Source organism: Triticum urartu, chromosome 6A, assembly GCF_056163025.1.
Source record: "Triticum urartu cultivar PI428250 chromosome 6A, HENAU_Tu73, whole genome shotgun sequence".
Classification (NCBI taxonomy): domain Eukaryota; kingdom Viridiplantae; phylum Streptophyta; class Magnoliopsida; order Poales; family Poaceae; genus Triticum; species Triticum urartu.
Window position 1 is genome coordinate 360,459,044 of NC_141878.1, and position 16,009 is coordinate 360,475,052.

Genomic DNA, 16,009 nt, shown 5'->3' on the forward strand with positions numbered 1-16,009 from the left:
GCGGCCGTAGACGAGCTAGATGGACTGGGGGCCGAAGAGCTCCCCCAGATGACCCGACGCATTCAGCAGCTGATTGATGCAGGCGCACAGCAGCATGAAGCCGACGCCCGCGAGGAAAGCCCTCCCCCGCGCCGAGATCATGGCGCGACGTCCCGGACGCCGACTACGGGTAAAGCCCGCGCGTGGCGCGAGAAAGAACCGGCTGCCAGCCGAAGCTGAACCCGAATCTCCATTGAGCGAGACGCAGAAGGCCACCCCCGGGCCGTGGAGTGGCGGGGCAACCTGCCTCCGCCCCGGCCCCATGGAGAGAGATATCCCACCCCGCCGCCTGTTGCGCATCCGACTCTCAGCGGCCGGCTAGGTCGCCGCGAAGGAGTCGGCGAGAACGACGCCCACCATCGGATCGACCGCCTGACGCGATCCCTGGCGCTAGAAGAAGAAGACGATGTCGGCCCGCCTTGCTTCGGCCCCCACATCCGCGACGAGCCTTTCCCCAAAGGGTTCTCGCTCCCAAGAGACACGCCCAAGTACAACGGCTCCGTGAAGCCGGAAGATTGGTTGATCGACTACTCCACGGTGGTTAGCATAGCCAACGGCAACAGGCGTGTTGTCGTGAAGTACGTGCCCCTCATGCTGCAGGGCACGGCGCGGACCTGGCTCAACAGCCTCAAGCCATACAGCATCAACAGCTGGCTAGACTTCACATAAGCCTTCGTTCGCAACTTCACCAGCACCTACAAGCGGGCTCCCAAGCCCAGACAGCTCTCCTTGTGCATACAAGGCCCCGCCGAGTCCACTCGCGACTACCTCACGCGTTGGGCCGAGCTCCGCAACTCTTGCGAAGGGGTGCACGAGGTGCAAGCCATAGAATACTTCACTGCCGGGTGCCGAGAAGGCACCCTCCTCAAGCACAAGCTCCTCTGCGATGAGCTAACTACCCTCGACGAGCTTCTGATCATAGCGGACAAGTACGCCACCGCCGACTCCTCGATGAAGACCGAACTCCGGGTAGACGCGTCCGGAAAGTTACTCAACCCGGCGCCCAAGACGCCGGCTGGGGACTCCGGCCGACGCCCACACCAGAATGACCACAAGCGCAAGGGCCCGGTGCCGCCCTCCACCAGTCGGCAGGTGGCCACAGTCGAAGACGAGTAGCCCGAAGCGCGGCCCGCACCCAAGAAGCAGAGGGGCGGCAAGCCGGCTTGCCAGCTGGCCTTCTCCTAAGAGCAGACTCTCGACGCCCCGTGCAAGTTCCACAGCGGCGCGAAGCCGTCCAACAACACGACCCGGAAGTGACACTGGCTCACCCGAATCTCTAAAGGCGAAGGGCTCGCGCCGCCTCCGCCTGCCGGTCCGCCGCCTCCGGCTCCGCAGCCACCGGCCGCTCAGCCCGCAGTCGGAGCCTTGCACGATGAGTTCCCCGACGAGCATGCCGCCTATATCATCTTTAAAAGTCAGCCCGAAGACCGGCGCAGCAAACGCCGAGAGCACCAAGAAGTCAGCATGGTTGCTGCCAACCCCGCCAAGCACATGCACTGGTCAGAAAAACCTATCAGCTGGAGCTGGACCGACCACCCAGAGGTGATGCCGTCTCCCGGCTCTTATGCGTTGGTTTTGGATGCCACCCTTGCAACAGATAGACGCGCTGCCCGATTCTCCCGCGTGCTGATAGACGGCGGGAGCAGCATCAACATCCTGTACCGTGACACCATGGAGAAGCTGAATGTCAAGACGAAGCAACTCATGCCTACTCGGACTGTGTTCCATGGCATCGTACCCGGCCTGTCCTGCGCCCCCATTGGCAAGATCAAGATTGATGTACTTTTTGGGGACAAGGAGCATTTCCGCCGGGAAGCGATCTGGTTTGAAGTGGTGGACCTGGAGAGCCCTTACCATGTATTGCTTGGCCGACCTGCCTTGGCCAAGTTCATGGCAGTTCCCCACTATGCATACCTCAAGATGAAGATACCGAGCACCAAAGGCGTCGTCACCATAGCCGGCGATTACAAGAAGTCCTCTGAGTGTGCAGCAGCCAGCAATCGGCTGGCCGAGTCCCTTGTGATTGCCGAAGAAAAGAAGATGTTGGACCGAGTCGTGGCCATGGCCGGCAAGCAGTCGGCCTTGTCCCCCGATCCCAAGGAGCATGATGCTCAAGGATCTTTCCAGCCGGCCAAGGAGACAAAGAAGATAACTCTTGACCCCGAGCGCCCAGAGAGGTTTGCCGTCATCGGGGAAAACCTAAAAAGCAAACCTAAACGGCAAATAGGTAGTTACGCCCGACCCGGGGACTGCCTCACCCGGCTCAGGGACTGCGGTAGTCGGCCCGGAGACTACACCAACACAACAGGCGGCGGCCGACTCCAGCATTTCACCGCCCAGCCCGCCCGCCCTGGTCGCAGTAGCCGTTCTGGCAATAGAAGAAGTCGCAGGTCCGTCATGGGCTCAATCCATCCTCAACTTCCTAATAAACCAAGATCTGCCAGCTGATGAAGTAGAGGCAAGACAAGTCCAACGCCGAGCCGGAGCATACACAATCGTCAACAGAGAACTCGTCAAGCGCAGTGTCACTAGAGTCCTCCAGTGATGCGTTGAGCAAGAGAAGGGCATTGCATTCCTCAGGGACATCCACCAAGGAGAATGCGGCCACCATGCGGCCTCAAGATCACTCGTCGCCAAAGCCTTCCGCCATGGTTTCTTTTGGCCGACTGCTTTGGATGACGCCAAGAAGTTAGTTAAACATTGCAAAGGGTGCCAACTCTTCAGCTCCAAGCAACACATGCCGGCTTCAGCACTCAAGACCATTCCCCTCACTTGGCCCTTCGCCGTTTGGGGACTGGACATGGTGGGCCCATTCAAGACGGCGCGCGGCGGCATGACACATCTGCTTGTCGCCGTGGACAAATTCACCAAATGGATTGAGGCAAAGCCGATCAAGAAGCCGAATGGGCCGACTGCCGTGACATTTATCACAGATATAACAACTTGGTACGGCGTACCACACAGCATCATCACCGACAATGGCACGAATTTCGCCAAGGGAGCCTTGGCACGTTTCTGCGCGACGCAAGGCATCCGGTTGGACCTAGCGTCCGTCGCCCACCCGCAGTCAAACGGCCAGGTCGAGCGAGCCAATGGCCTCATCCTTTCCGGCATCAAGCCCCGACTGATCGTACCACTAGAGCGTTCAGCCGGCTGTTGGCTCGATGAGCTGCCGGCTGTCCTCTGGAGTCTGCGCACTACACCAAACAAGTCAACCGGCTTCACTCCTTTATTCCTCGTATATGGTGCCGAGGCGGTCATCCCAACTGACACCGAGTTCGACTCACCTCAGGTAACCATGTACACGGAAGCCGAGGCCAAGGAAGCACGAGAAGACGGCGTCGACCTGCTGGAAGAAGGCCGGCTGTTAGCCCTCAGCCGGTCCGCCATCTATCAGCAGGGCCTGCGCCGCTACCACAGCCGGAAGGTCAAGCCAAGATCCTTTCAAGAGGGCGATCTTGTGCTCCGGCTGATCCAGTGAACAGCCGGCCAGCACAAGCTCTCGGCCCTTGGGAGGGCCCCTTCGTCATCAGCAGAGCCTTAGGCAACGACTCCTACTACCTAATCGACGCGCAGAAGCCGAAGGCACGAAAGAGAGACGACTCCGGCAAGGAGTCGGAACGACCATGGAACGCCAACCTCCTCCAAAGGTTTTACAGTTGAAATGCAGTATGTATTACGCTAACTTTTGTACTAAGTTCGAGACAATAGGCCCCCGACGAGAGCTCGGGGACTGCCATCTTTTGTCTATGAAATGAAAAGTATCATGCTTATGGCCTTGTCATTGCATTCACTTTTTTCCGTCCGGCACCGGGTTCGACTAGTCTGCCCGGGGACTGGCCGCCTGGAGTTATATTAGAAGTCCTACCTGTAGTTAGACAAGTAGTGTGTCGGCTCCCAAGCTTTCTCTTGCCAAAAGTCGCAGTTCGATGAACCGGCTGTCCGGCTGGCAAGAGTTAAGGGCAGGAACGGGTGCCCACACGAAAAACGGCTAGGGACTAACGGACTAATATAACAAAAGCCGGTTTTTCTCCCACCACCGACCGGCTACCAGAGTAGCCGGCCGGCCGGCTTCCATTCACCTCGCTCCAATCTAAGAAAGCTCGAGTACTTGCCTTCCCAGAAGGGGAAGGCGGCAAAGGAAATAGCCTAAGGATAAAAAGCATACATGAATGGAAACCAATCACGCAATAATATTTACATAAAAGACCTTCAAAAGGCCAGCATTCGACATAGTTTGAATACACCCCAGTGGGTGGAACTGCGCAAGTTTGATAAAATCGTTCAAAAGGCAACAAGCAGGAAAAAAGAAAGACGGCAGACTAAGCCAAGGGAGCGACTGGCGAGTCGGGCAGGTCGGTGGAGACGGCAGTGCCGGCTGGAGGTGTGGCCGGCTGGCGAACCTCGGCATGATCACCGCCTCCCGTAGAGGGCGCGCTAGCACGCGCCTCGTTGCTGGAGGCACGATCAGGCTGAAGCTGGCTGGCCGCTTCACCGGCCGTCTCAACGTCTTCGCCCTCCTCTCCTTCGTTGTCTTAGCCTTCATCGCTGGAGGCGATCTCCTCTGCTGAGTCTTCACCCACTGCCGGGTCCAGCCCGAACCACTCCTCCGGCTGGGCAGCGCCGTCATCATTAATTTCAGGAGCGAAGACGCTGATGTCACTACACTCGGCAATCGTCGAAGAGCGCTGAGCGTTAGCCGGCCGCACCTCCTCCAGCTCTTCGTCGGCCTCCAGCCGCCAGGTGCGCAGCTGGTCCAGGTTCAGCCCCGGATACCAAGCTCGGACGAACTCCAACGCCCGCCCAGCTCCAAGCCGGGCCGCTGATGCTTTCCAAGCCTCGAAGCGGCCAACCGCAACTTCCAGCCAGTAGGCAGCCCGACTCGGGGTGCGGGCAATCGTCTCGCTTGGCCAGAGGGCAGCCAACACCTGCGCCCCGGCGCGCTGGAGGCGGCGGAGCATACGATGAAACGGCTGCAGCCGCGCTTGCACCGCCAAGAGTTGCTCCTCAAGCGTCCGACTCGCATCCGGCGCGATGTCAGCCCCCGCCTGACGGCGTGCTTCGCGATGGGCCTCGATGGTTTGGGTAGCAAAGACGGAGTAGCCGAGAAAGTAGTCTGCACAGAGAATAAAAAGTAGCACAAGTCAGAACACAAATCAGGCGGCAAGGGGCATGCAAGGAGCGAGGAAGGCGGCTTACCGTCGATCAAATCCTCAATACGGCCGAAGCCTTCATTCAGCGCTTGCCTAGTCTCAGCCCAGCCCACCGCTTCGGTCTCGAACTCGGCCTTCAGGGCGGCTTCGTTATTCTGCGCCTTCTTCAGGGCCGCCTTGTGGCTCTCCTCCTGGTCAGCCAGCTTCTTGGCCAGGCGGTCGTGCTTCAGGACCAAGGCGTCATACTCAGTCTCCTTGGAGCGAAGGGTGGCCTGCGCCTCGCTGAGCTGCCCCCTCAAGTCGGCATTGGCTCCTGCAAGCATGAAGACAAAGGAAAAATTAATAAGGGGAAGTCGTCAAGGAAGATCCGACCCGGCTGCTCAGCAGTCGGCCCGAATCTCGGGAACTACACCCAGTGGGTGCGCTGACGCGCCCCCACAGGAGATGAACGAGACAAACACACACTCCGACTGCTGGTCAGGTCCTTAGTTCTCCGGCCCAGCTCCTGGGCCTGGGAGTTGAAGGCGGCTGCGCGGAGGTTATGATACTCCTAGAAGATTATACAAACCGCCTGCGCAGCAGCCGGCTTGGAACTCGGGGACTACACCAAGTGGGTGCGTTGACGCACCCCCACGGAAGAAATCGAAAGAGCAAAATAACCAAGGACAGAAGACTCACCCGGATGACGGCCCGCGTCGAGAGAAACTCTTGAGTGTATCGCTGCAGCGAGGCGGCCTGAGCTTGAAGCCGGTTCCGGACCTCCTGGGCCGCCGCGTTCAGCTCGCCCGTCCCCCTGCTGGGAGTCCACTCGGACGTGCTGACGCTGGCCGTCTCCAGGGCCTCCGCCGTCTGGTTGGCGCCCGCTGCTCGGTGCGGTTCCTGCGCGGAGGCGCCACCCCCTGCGCGCCGGCGCAATGCCGGCTGCACCTCAAGGACGGCCCCTGCCGCCGGCTCGCCCCTGGACGGCTGCTCTGGCGCCGCAGCTGATTTACCGCTTTGGCCCGCTCCAGTCAGCACCGTCTGCGACGCCCCCTCCACGAAGATCACGGGATCCTCCCGCCTCTCCATCACCGGCGGGCCTTGGTCGACCTCCTCCGACGGGGGCATGGGAACGTCGGGGGCCATGGCACGGAGGGGAACAACGAGCAGCGGAGGCCGGTTGTGCGAAGCCTCCGCCTCCGTCTTCACGGCTGCCGCCTTCGCCCGGGCCTTGGCCGCCGCGTCGGCCTGCTCCTTCATCGCCTGGGCGGTCCTTCGCTCCGCCGCCTCCCGCTCCTCCCGCGCCACCCGCGCGTTCTGCTCCGTGGCCTCCTTAAGGTCGGCGCGGGGATCCACGCGGCGGGAGCTTGAGGACCCTCCAGTCGGCCCGACTACGGAGCCGCCAGGACCTTGCTCGAGAGAAAGCGGCGCCCTGTCCGGCAAGAAAAGAAAGGTTTAGAAGAGTTTCGGACGAAGAAGACAAAAAATATATATGCAAGACATTCGACGACTTACGCAGAGATCGCCTGCGACTGCTTCACCGCCTTGCGGAAGAGGGCCGCCTTCGCGGCCGCCTCATCCCGCTTGGTCGCCGCCGTGGAGGCCTTGGATTTTTTCGGCTGGCTGCCGAAGAAGGTCGACACGGCCCGGCACTTCTGCGCGCCGCCACGGGCAGCCGGCACGACAGACGAGCCCGCGCCTTGATGATCGGGCGCCGGCTGGCGGTGCGGGGCAACTTCGACCTCATCGTCATCCGGCCAGTCCTCGAAGCTGTCCCCGAGTCCCGCGCCTCTGGCCTCGTCGCCTTCCCCCACGATGGTGTCTTCCATGGCGTCCGCTCCCAGGTCCGGATCGTCGGCGTCGTCCACCGTGCGGTCGGGGAGGAGCTGGCGCTCTACCCCCGCGGCCCCGGCTGTCGGCGGGAGAAGAGGGTTCTGCAAAAGGCAAATGAACTGATCAAGAGTCGGCTATCATGAGGCCGGCTACAAAAAGGAAGAAAAGAAGAAAGAACTTACGGCAGGCGGAGGGTTGGCGTGGGAATACGGCTCCTTGCCGTATCGCCAATCCTCGACGAGCTTGCAGTTGGAGATATAATTCACCATGTAAGACACCTCTGCGTGAGGCATCTCCTTGGTGCTCAGCCGGCACAGGTCGAAGCGGCCGCTCATTTGGCAGATCATGTGAGGCCGACCTTGGAGCGGAAGAACCCGACGCTCCACGAAGGCGGCTACCAAATCGGCTCCGGTCAGGCCCTCCGACTGGATCATCACCCGAAGCCGAGAGACGGCTGCATTCCCGGCCTGAGACAGCGACCTGGCCCGGCAGCTCCACGAAGGCTGCCTCCCAGCCGGCGGGCCGGCTACGTAATCCGGCAGGTTGACGTAGTCGCCTTGCTGGGCGACGTTCTTCACGTAGAAATAAGACTTCTACCAAAGCTTCACCGACTGGATCAGCGGAATGGACGGGAACGGATTGTTCTCGCTCGCCCGCCTCATGGCAATGAAGGCTCCGCAGGGGGCGGGCACGCCCGCGACGACGGTGCCGAGCTTGCTTTGGAAGAACTCCCCCCAGAGCTCGAGCGTGGGGAGAACTCCAAGAAAGCCCTCGCACAGGGTGACGAAGGCCGACAGCAGCATCACCGCGTTGGGCGTGAGGTGATGCGGCTGGAGGTGGTAGAACTTGAGGAAGGCTCGAAGGAATCCGCTCGCCGGGGAGCCGAAACCGTGCAGGTAGTGCGAGCGGAAGATCACCCGCTCGCCCTCCTCCGGTGCAGGCGAAATCTCCCTCGTCGGCGCTTGACGAACCCGCACAAGGTTCTCGCCGGGCAGACGTCGCGTCCGGCGGAGGAACTCGACGTGGTCCTCATGGACGTTGAGCCATCCCATGAGCTCGACAGCGCCATGGGAGCAATGTGGCGGGGAGCAAGACGAAGCGACGGCGGAACGGCGCGACAAAGAGTTGCTGCGGCGAAGAGAAGAAGAAGGAGGGCGAGAAGGGGCGGAGTGAGGGAGAGCGCGCGAGCGTCTGCCGCTCCCCCTCCTCCTCCTACTTATAGACCGCGCGGCGGAGCCAAGGAGGCGCGGCGTGGGGGAACATGGGGATCAACTGCGCCCACTCCCCCACGTCCCACGATTATTGTGCCTTGATGGCAGAATAAAACCGCCGTGGCAAGGCGAGCGGTCCATGTGGGCCGCAGAAGATCCGCGCTCGGACCGAGGCCTGCGAGTGGCGGGCCCGAGCCTGCGGCGGCGTCCCGTCGCGCGCGTACGTTGGCAGGATTTCCTTGCCACGTGGCCCGCGTTCCCGCCTATGAGAAACGGAGCTTTTTCGAAGACGGCGCGCACGAGCAAAGCCGGCCCCTCGGGATAGGAAGCTGACCTAGCTTCTCGTCCCTTTGTCAACCTCCAAGCTCGATCAGCTTTCGGGACTACTGTCGGAGTAAATAACCATGGGTAGCCTAGCCGGCTCCCCCTGGCCCTTCTGAAAAAATTACGAGCCGATTCGTCCCTCAAGAATCCAAGACGCAGGGCCGCCTTCCCCTTGCCGGCTGTCTCCAGGACGGCTATCGAAAGGCGGCCCGACTTCAGCCCTCATGAAGAGAAGCTGCGGGAGGGCCGGCTCCGAGAAGTCGGCCGCGAGAAGGCCGACTCCAAGAAGCCGGCTCCCATAAAGCGGTCAAGATCGTACCCTCGAAGTCTGCATCCACATAATGGTGATGTGACGGGGCATGGCTATAGTGAAGCCTGCCACCCCCGAATCCCGGAGCACGCCTGGCACAGTGCGCTCTACGGGTGGCCATGACCCGTCCGGCGCAGCACTGTTGCCACGTTGACCCTGATGTCATCCATGACGGGCTACCAGTACGGCCCACGGGCGGTGGGCCCCTTCGGGCAGAGAGACACCCGAAGGCGGCCAGACCTCCCCCAGTCGGCCCAAGATTGAGCTGGCTCCCCACAGCCGGCTTGCCACCTCCCTCAAAGAAGACGCCCCATTAAGGAGACAAGACACGGTGGGGCTACTGTGATCGCCCACCGGGCAGCGGCACTGTAGCCACGCCCACTTCGGCGAAGCCTTCGCCACCAAGATTGAGCAACAGTAACCAGCCGCCGATAAGGCCCTGACAGTGGGGCCTGCCTGTCGACCAAGGAGCCGGCAGCCAGCGGGACCCACTAGCCGGCGGGCCCCAGCAGCCGGCGTAGAAGCCGGAGAGCGTAGACACAGACGGCTGGGCCCCGCGCCCAGCCGGATTACCATTGTACCCCCGGGGGTAGGCCTATATAAACCCCCCGGGGCATCCATGCAAAGGAGATCAATCCCTGCTAGTCTCAGACACCACATAGGGAGGAGAAGAGAGCAAGCCGTGCCCTTCTTCCTCCTCTCGCCAACAGCTCAAGGAGCACCGTGTAGCTACTTGTTCATCTAGTGACCATGCGGAGACCCCGCAGAGCAGGAGTAGGGGTGTTATCTCCACGGAGAGCCCCAAAGCTGGGTAAGATTCGCCGGCGTGCATGTCTTCGCCTCATCCCGTTTCCAGGCACCGGCGATGTCTTACTGGCTCCCACAATGATAAGCCACTCGTTGGCATATGTTGCACCTACCACCCGACAACAACCCAATCTCCATTTGCGCCCTCCCAAGCCTTGCCCTCAAGCGATGGCATCTTAACATCATACGTATCATTATCAAGCGGCATCAACTTGCACAGGGCGAGGCCTCCGTCGTGCCAGCGCCAGTCATCATCAGGGTCACGACGAAGATAGGGGAGATCAAACCGCTCCTTGACTCTTGGGTTCTTTGTAATGATGTTATTAGTTGAGTCGAGAATGGGCTTGAACGAACCTGCCATGCTAGTCGAGGTGATGACGTCGCACCGATCAATGAGTTCCTCCACCACGTCATCTTTCAGATCGGGGCAAGAATAACGGGGTCATTTCCTGCCTGTTCCCTCCATGGAGAAGACGATCGAACAATGGCAGAAGAAAGGGTGAAGGGCTGAAGGAAAATGGAGGAGGGAGAGGAAGAGCGTGCGACAGCAGATCCAAATCGAGAGGGAAAGGCGAAGAGTCGGTGGACGGTTGCGAGTTTGCCACGGTTCACGAAGAGGCGCCCCGGCCTACACGTCCGTTCAGAAATACTCCTACTACTCGCCGTCATCTCACTGATATGTTGGAACGGGACCACATGTCAACGAAACATGGTGTGTAATTTCTCGTGCAGAATGCGATCTGGCCGCGTTGGCCCGAGGTGCCGCATTAGTTAGACCTTTATTTTTTTAATGGCGTGCCGATCAGTTTTGAAGCATGACTAACTGGTACTATACGCAGAGAAAATATAAACTACCCTACCACTACTCCACCTCTCGTACTAGTAGTATAAAAAAGATATATAGGCTGGAGCTTGAGCGCTTTGTTGCTAAGGGCTGCCCACTTGCTTCTCACACTACCACCCTCTCTCCAGATCTAAAAAATACGGCCCCTCTCTCCCTCCTCACTGGTGGTCACAGATCCGCCGGGGAAGAAAAGGACGTGCAGCGTTGACGCACTCGTCGTCAGCGAGCGAGGTCACACACTGACGACAAGGCCGTCCTCTAAGACCTAGCGCCCGTGCGGGATGGCCTCCATCCCCAAGCTTGCTGCCGTAGTGTGTGCGGAGCACGACGACCACAAGCGAAGCCACTTCCCGCCGACCCTCAGGTATGCTACCTCTTTTCAAACCATAACCTTGTTATATTGCCCCATCTGCCACGTCGTTGCATGTGGATCTTTTTCCACTCCACCATCTTCCCAATTTGCTATCCTCTGCTCTGCTGGCCACACAGACGAAAACCATAATTTGCACTATTAAAGGAAACCCTACTTCATGCAGACTAATCCATGTCTGGGTTGAATAAGGAAAGGAAGGGAGACTGTACTGTCTAAGAGAGTAGGCATCGAACCCGCATCTAGGTTGAAAAGGGGAAAATTAGTATCTAAGGAACGAGTCTCGTGTCTCTTGGTTGAAGAAGGGTAGAAAGGCATGACAACGCAATAGAGAATGACCATGTCGATCGGTTTGTTGTCCTCGCATAGGAAAAAGGTGGCTAAAGAGAGTGTCGGTGTCAAAACCGGCGGATCTCGGGTAGGGGTCCCGAACTGTGCGTCTAGGCCGGATGGTAACAGGAGGCAAGGAACACGATGCTTTACCCAGGTTCGGGCCCTCTTGATGGAGGTAAAACCCTACGTCCTGCTTGATTAATATTAATGATATGGGTAGTACAAGAGTAGATCTACCACGAGATCAAGGAGGCTAAACCCTAAAAGCTAGCCTATGGTATGGTTGTTGTATGATGAAGTTGTCCTACGGACTAAAACCCTCTGGTTTATATAGACACCGGAGAGGGTTAGGGTTACACAAAGTCGGTTACAATGGTAGGATATCTTGAATATCCGCACCGCCAAGCTTGCCTTCCACGCCAAGGAAAGTCCCATCCGGACACGGGACGAAGTCTTCAATCTTGTATCTTCATTGTCCTGGAGTCCGGCTGAAGGTATAGTCCGGCTACACGAACACCCCCTAATCCAGGACTCCCTTAGTAGCCCCCGAACCAGGCTTCAATGATGACGAGTCCGGCGCGGAGATTGTCTTCGGGATTGCAAGGCGGGTTCTTCTCCAAATTCCGTGTACCTGCTGAATAATGTCCGATTTTCGTAATGTAGCGCACCTCGGCTTCCACGCCCAATAATGGTCGTCTTCCATGTGTTAAACGAATGCGAAAAGTCAGGGTGTTTTTACATTCACACCCCTAGCCGCATAAACGAGCCGCCTATTTAATGGGATGGGGATTTAGATCCAAACCACACCTTCTCCTATCCGCGAGTAATCATCAGAGCGCCTCGAGCAAAGGTCCATTCCAACATGGCCAGCCGTCGCAGCTCCTCCTCTTGCCCTTCCAGTCCTAAACCTGGAGACTGGGAGAGGTGCTCCATCCCGCGCAGCGAGCTAGTGTCGCTTCAGGCCAAGGGATTTCTCCCTCAGGCCTATATGGTCCCGGTCCAAGCCGGACTCGCCACCTATAATGGCGGAGAGCAAGCGGAGAGCACCCCCAATCCCTCCAAAGGAGAGCGGGTGTGCCTCGTCCCTTATCTAATAAGAGAACTTGGATTTCCAATTCATCCATTTCTCCGTGGGCTTCTGGAGTTCTACGGCCTCCAGCTGCACAATCTCACGCCCGCCTCTATATTGCATATCGCGGGCTTCGTCGCCCTTTGTGAGCTATTCTTGGGTGTTGAGGCTCATTTCGCGCTGTGGAAGAGGTTACTCTGCCTGGTGCCCCGCTCTCAAGAGGGGTCTATATATCAAGTGGGCGGAGCCGAAGTGTGGCGTATCGCCGGGACAGGATATCTACCCAGAACCCCAAAGAAGGCGTCCGAGGACTGGCCTTCGGAATGGTTTTATATAGATGATGTCCCGCTGTCGGATCCTATCCGGGCCGGTCTCCCCGAATTCAACAGTGCTCCCTTAAAGAAATGCCTAAGCTGGCGTCCGTGGAGCTCTCAGAGAGAAGGCGACAGGGACGTCCTTCACCTGATGGGTCGGATAAGACTATTGGCTCATTCCGGACTAACCATGATTGAAGTCATGGCCGCATGCATTATGCGGGGGGTGCAGCCGCTTCAATATAGAGGCCACCCCATGTGGGATTTTAACGGGGAGGATGACGCCACCCGTTACGGTCGTAAGGGCCCAGCCTCAGCTGCCGCTCTAGTAAAGATCTTATCCTCTTTGTATAAGGGAGAAGAGGAGGAATTCCTCCGCGTCAACCCGCAGGGCGGATTTTCTATGTACAACCCTCCGAATTGGGTAAGTGGACAATTGTGCTTGCCCATCCATTTTATATTCCCATGATTAAATATGTAGTCTTCCGATTTCAACGCAGGAACTGCGTCAGGAAGTAAAGGATATAAACAGCCGTCCCCCACAGCCCGAGGATCCAGAACGGTCCCTCGATCCGGACTTCGAAGAGGATCCGGACATATCGGTGGAGCTGATTGATGGGGTGTTTCATCAGCTAAGCAAGGACAATACCTTGGTGGCCATTATGGCTGATTACCCAGGGTTAATCCCGGCCTCCCAAGTAACAAAGAGCGGAGTCTCATCCCCTTGAGAAGGAATCCATTCTCGCGCATTTTAGTTTTCTTGACAATGACCGTGTTTTGCAGGGGAGGTTTCTGAGGCGGGAGGCCGAACCTGCGGCGGCTAGCCAACGAGGGGCCGCAGGGCCCCGTGGTGTAAAAAGGAATGTAGTCCGGACTGAGACGCCGGCGCAAAGGTATAGCGCACCCTCTCTTTCCCTGGTGTTATTCCTTCAGGGCATATTAACGTTCGTGCTATCTTCAGGACGAAGAGACCTCGCCGGACTACATCCGGAGAGGTTGCCAATCGCGCCTCCACCAGCCAGGCTCCAACGCCTGGCCCGGAAGCGGAAGCGAACACAAGGCGCGCACCGGACGCTCCTCCGACAGAGGATGCGGATAGGCTGTCTGCCACCGATTCCAAGGTGGAGAGTGCCATGAACCACAGGCGTCGCTGGACAGTTCTTCGCGACGCTTGTTTCTCCCAAGAGGCATTAGATGCCTTCAATTCGGGAGATGCGTATCTCCATGCCGCTCAAAATGGTTTAGCCAGAGCCACGGAGCAATATGTAAAAGACATACGAGTAAGAAAATTTTGGTAAATATATATATACCAGTAGCCCCCGAGACTTGAAACAGTTAGAGTAACTAATTTAAGGACCATATGTTATGCAGGTTCTTACAGAGAAGAATACCGTACTGTCCCAGGAGCTGGAAGAGTGCAAAGCCCAACTGGAGGCCGCACTAGCTGCGGTAGGGGAGCCCAAAGAGACCCCCTCTAGTAAGATACACTTCGAAAGATTAGTATCTTGCGAAGTGCGGCGTGGGTGTAAATCTGACAAATCATATTGCAGATGGCGCCGGACTAGATCCGGAGAGGCAACAACTCTTGCGCCGGCTAAAGGCCGGTGAGAGTATGTTGACAAGGGTGAGGTGGGAGAAGAATGATCTTCAGGATGCCAACACCAAGCTGGACGTTGAACTTAAAGATGTTCGTGGCCAGCTGTCGGACTCTACTAAGGAGAATCAGCGGCTTCGACGCGGCATATTTAGTAAGTGCTTAATAGAATCTTTGAAAGAAAAGAGTTCGACGAGGAAGTCGACTAACAGAGTAATGTTTGTAGGTATGCTAACGGGTCGTCCTACAGAGGAGATGCCCAGTTCTACGGGTGACCTTCTTCCCGAGCTCTCGCAACTGCACGGGCGAGTTCGGCAGGCGATGCGAGGCGTTGCCCAAGCCTTATGGCCTTCCCACTCCATGCCCGAGGGCCTTGGAGAGCTTTCGGAGAAGCTTAAGGGAGCTCGGCGGCGCTTCCGGTTGTGGAAGATAGCGACCTGCCGACAAGGCACTAGGGAGGCCTGGGCCATGGTGAAGACGTGGTACACGAAGTCTGACCCAAACCACATGGCCGAGGTCGGACCTGTGGGGCCTGACGGGAAGGAGATCCCTGTAAGCTTAGTGTAAGGCCAAGTAGAATTGGCCGCAAAGTATTCCCAGCAGGACTGTAAGTTAGACAGCCTATTAGATGGTATTGAAGAGGAATACAATCAGTCAGAGTGACTATGTAATTTTTAATTGACATGTGTAATGCCTTCTAGCCGGATTGTAGATCGTTTGTCGTTGCTGACCTTTTCACTTCAACCTCAGGACCTGACGGTCCGGAGTGTGTCCGAATACCCTACCGGTTATGTAAGAACCGGGGTATGCATGGAGACCAGGCGTAGGGGTCATTAGTGCTTTATCAGACAAGTGCCCAACTAGTTATGTTATATTACATGGTTAGTAAGAAACATCTTCCAGAGAGAATAGTTCCGTTAGGGGTTCCTTTCTCTTTGAGGCATGCCCTAAAGTGCATGTCCAGACTGCAAACGCAGGAAAATCATTTGGGGCATATATATAAATAAGTAAAAAAGGTCATCTTTTAGTTCACTGACTGAATATTCCCTTAAGAACACTAGCTTTCGGCTTCACCCAGTCTGAGGTACACATCCAGCTGATCCGGCAGTAACAATCGCAGAGGTGCTCCCTTTACCACCTAGCCGAACAATCAGGAACGTAGGGGTAAGCACAGGAGCCAGGCAGCCCAGCTTGGCCAAAACTTAAGTCATATCGATGCATATAATGGTGAAGAAAAGGTACATGCGGAAGTTTGACACATGTGGTGGGCGTGAAGCCCGTATAAATAAGCTTCTGTTAAAGAAGCCCCCAGGTTTAATGAGTGCGAGTAGCATGTCACTTGAGGAGCCTTTAAGGGCTATAAAAGAAAAGAGGGGAAGGAGAGAAATGTAAGACAGAAAATGTAAAAAATGGACAGAGGAAGGAGACAAACAAAGAGTCCGGCGCTAGGCGTAGAATCTTCGGAGACGGGCTGCGTTCCATGGGTTCGGCTCGACTCGGTTATCCGACGCATCTCGCAGGCGGTATGCTCCACCAGTCAGGACTTGGTCGATTATGAAGGGACCTTCCCACTTGGGCTTCAGCTTGTCCTTTTTCTTGTCCGGCAGGCGTAGAACTAATTCGCCAACGTTGTAGTTTTTGGCCCGCACTTCTCTGCTTTGATATCTTCGAGCCTGCTGTTGATAGAATGCAGAACGGGCTTTTTGAAAGCACAAGTGCTCCCAAGGTGGTTTTGATAATTGATGACAACATATCTCTTGTTGGACTAACATTTCTATCTAGCATGTTTCAGATAAGTTCAACAATGGAGTGGCATGGACTAAAGGTTG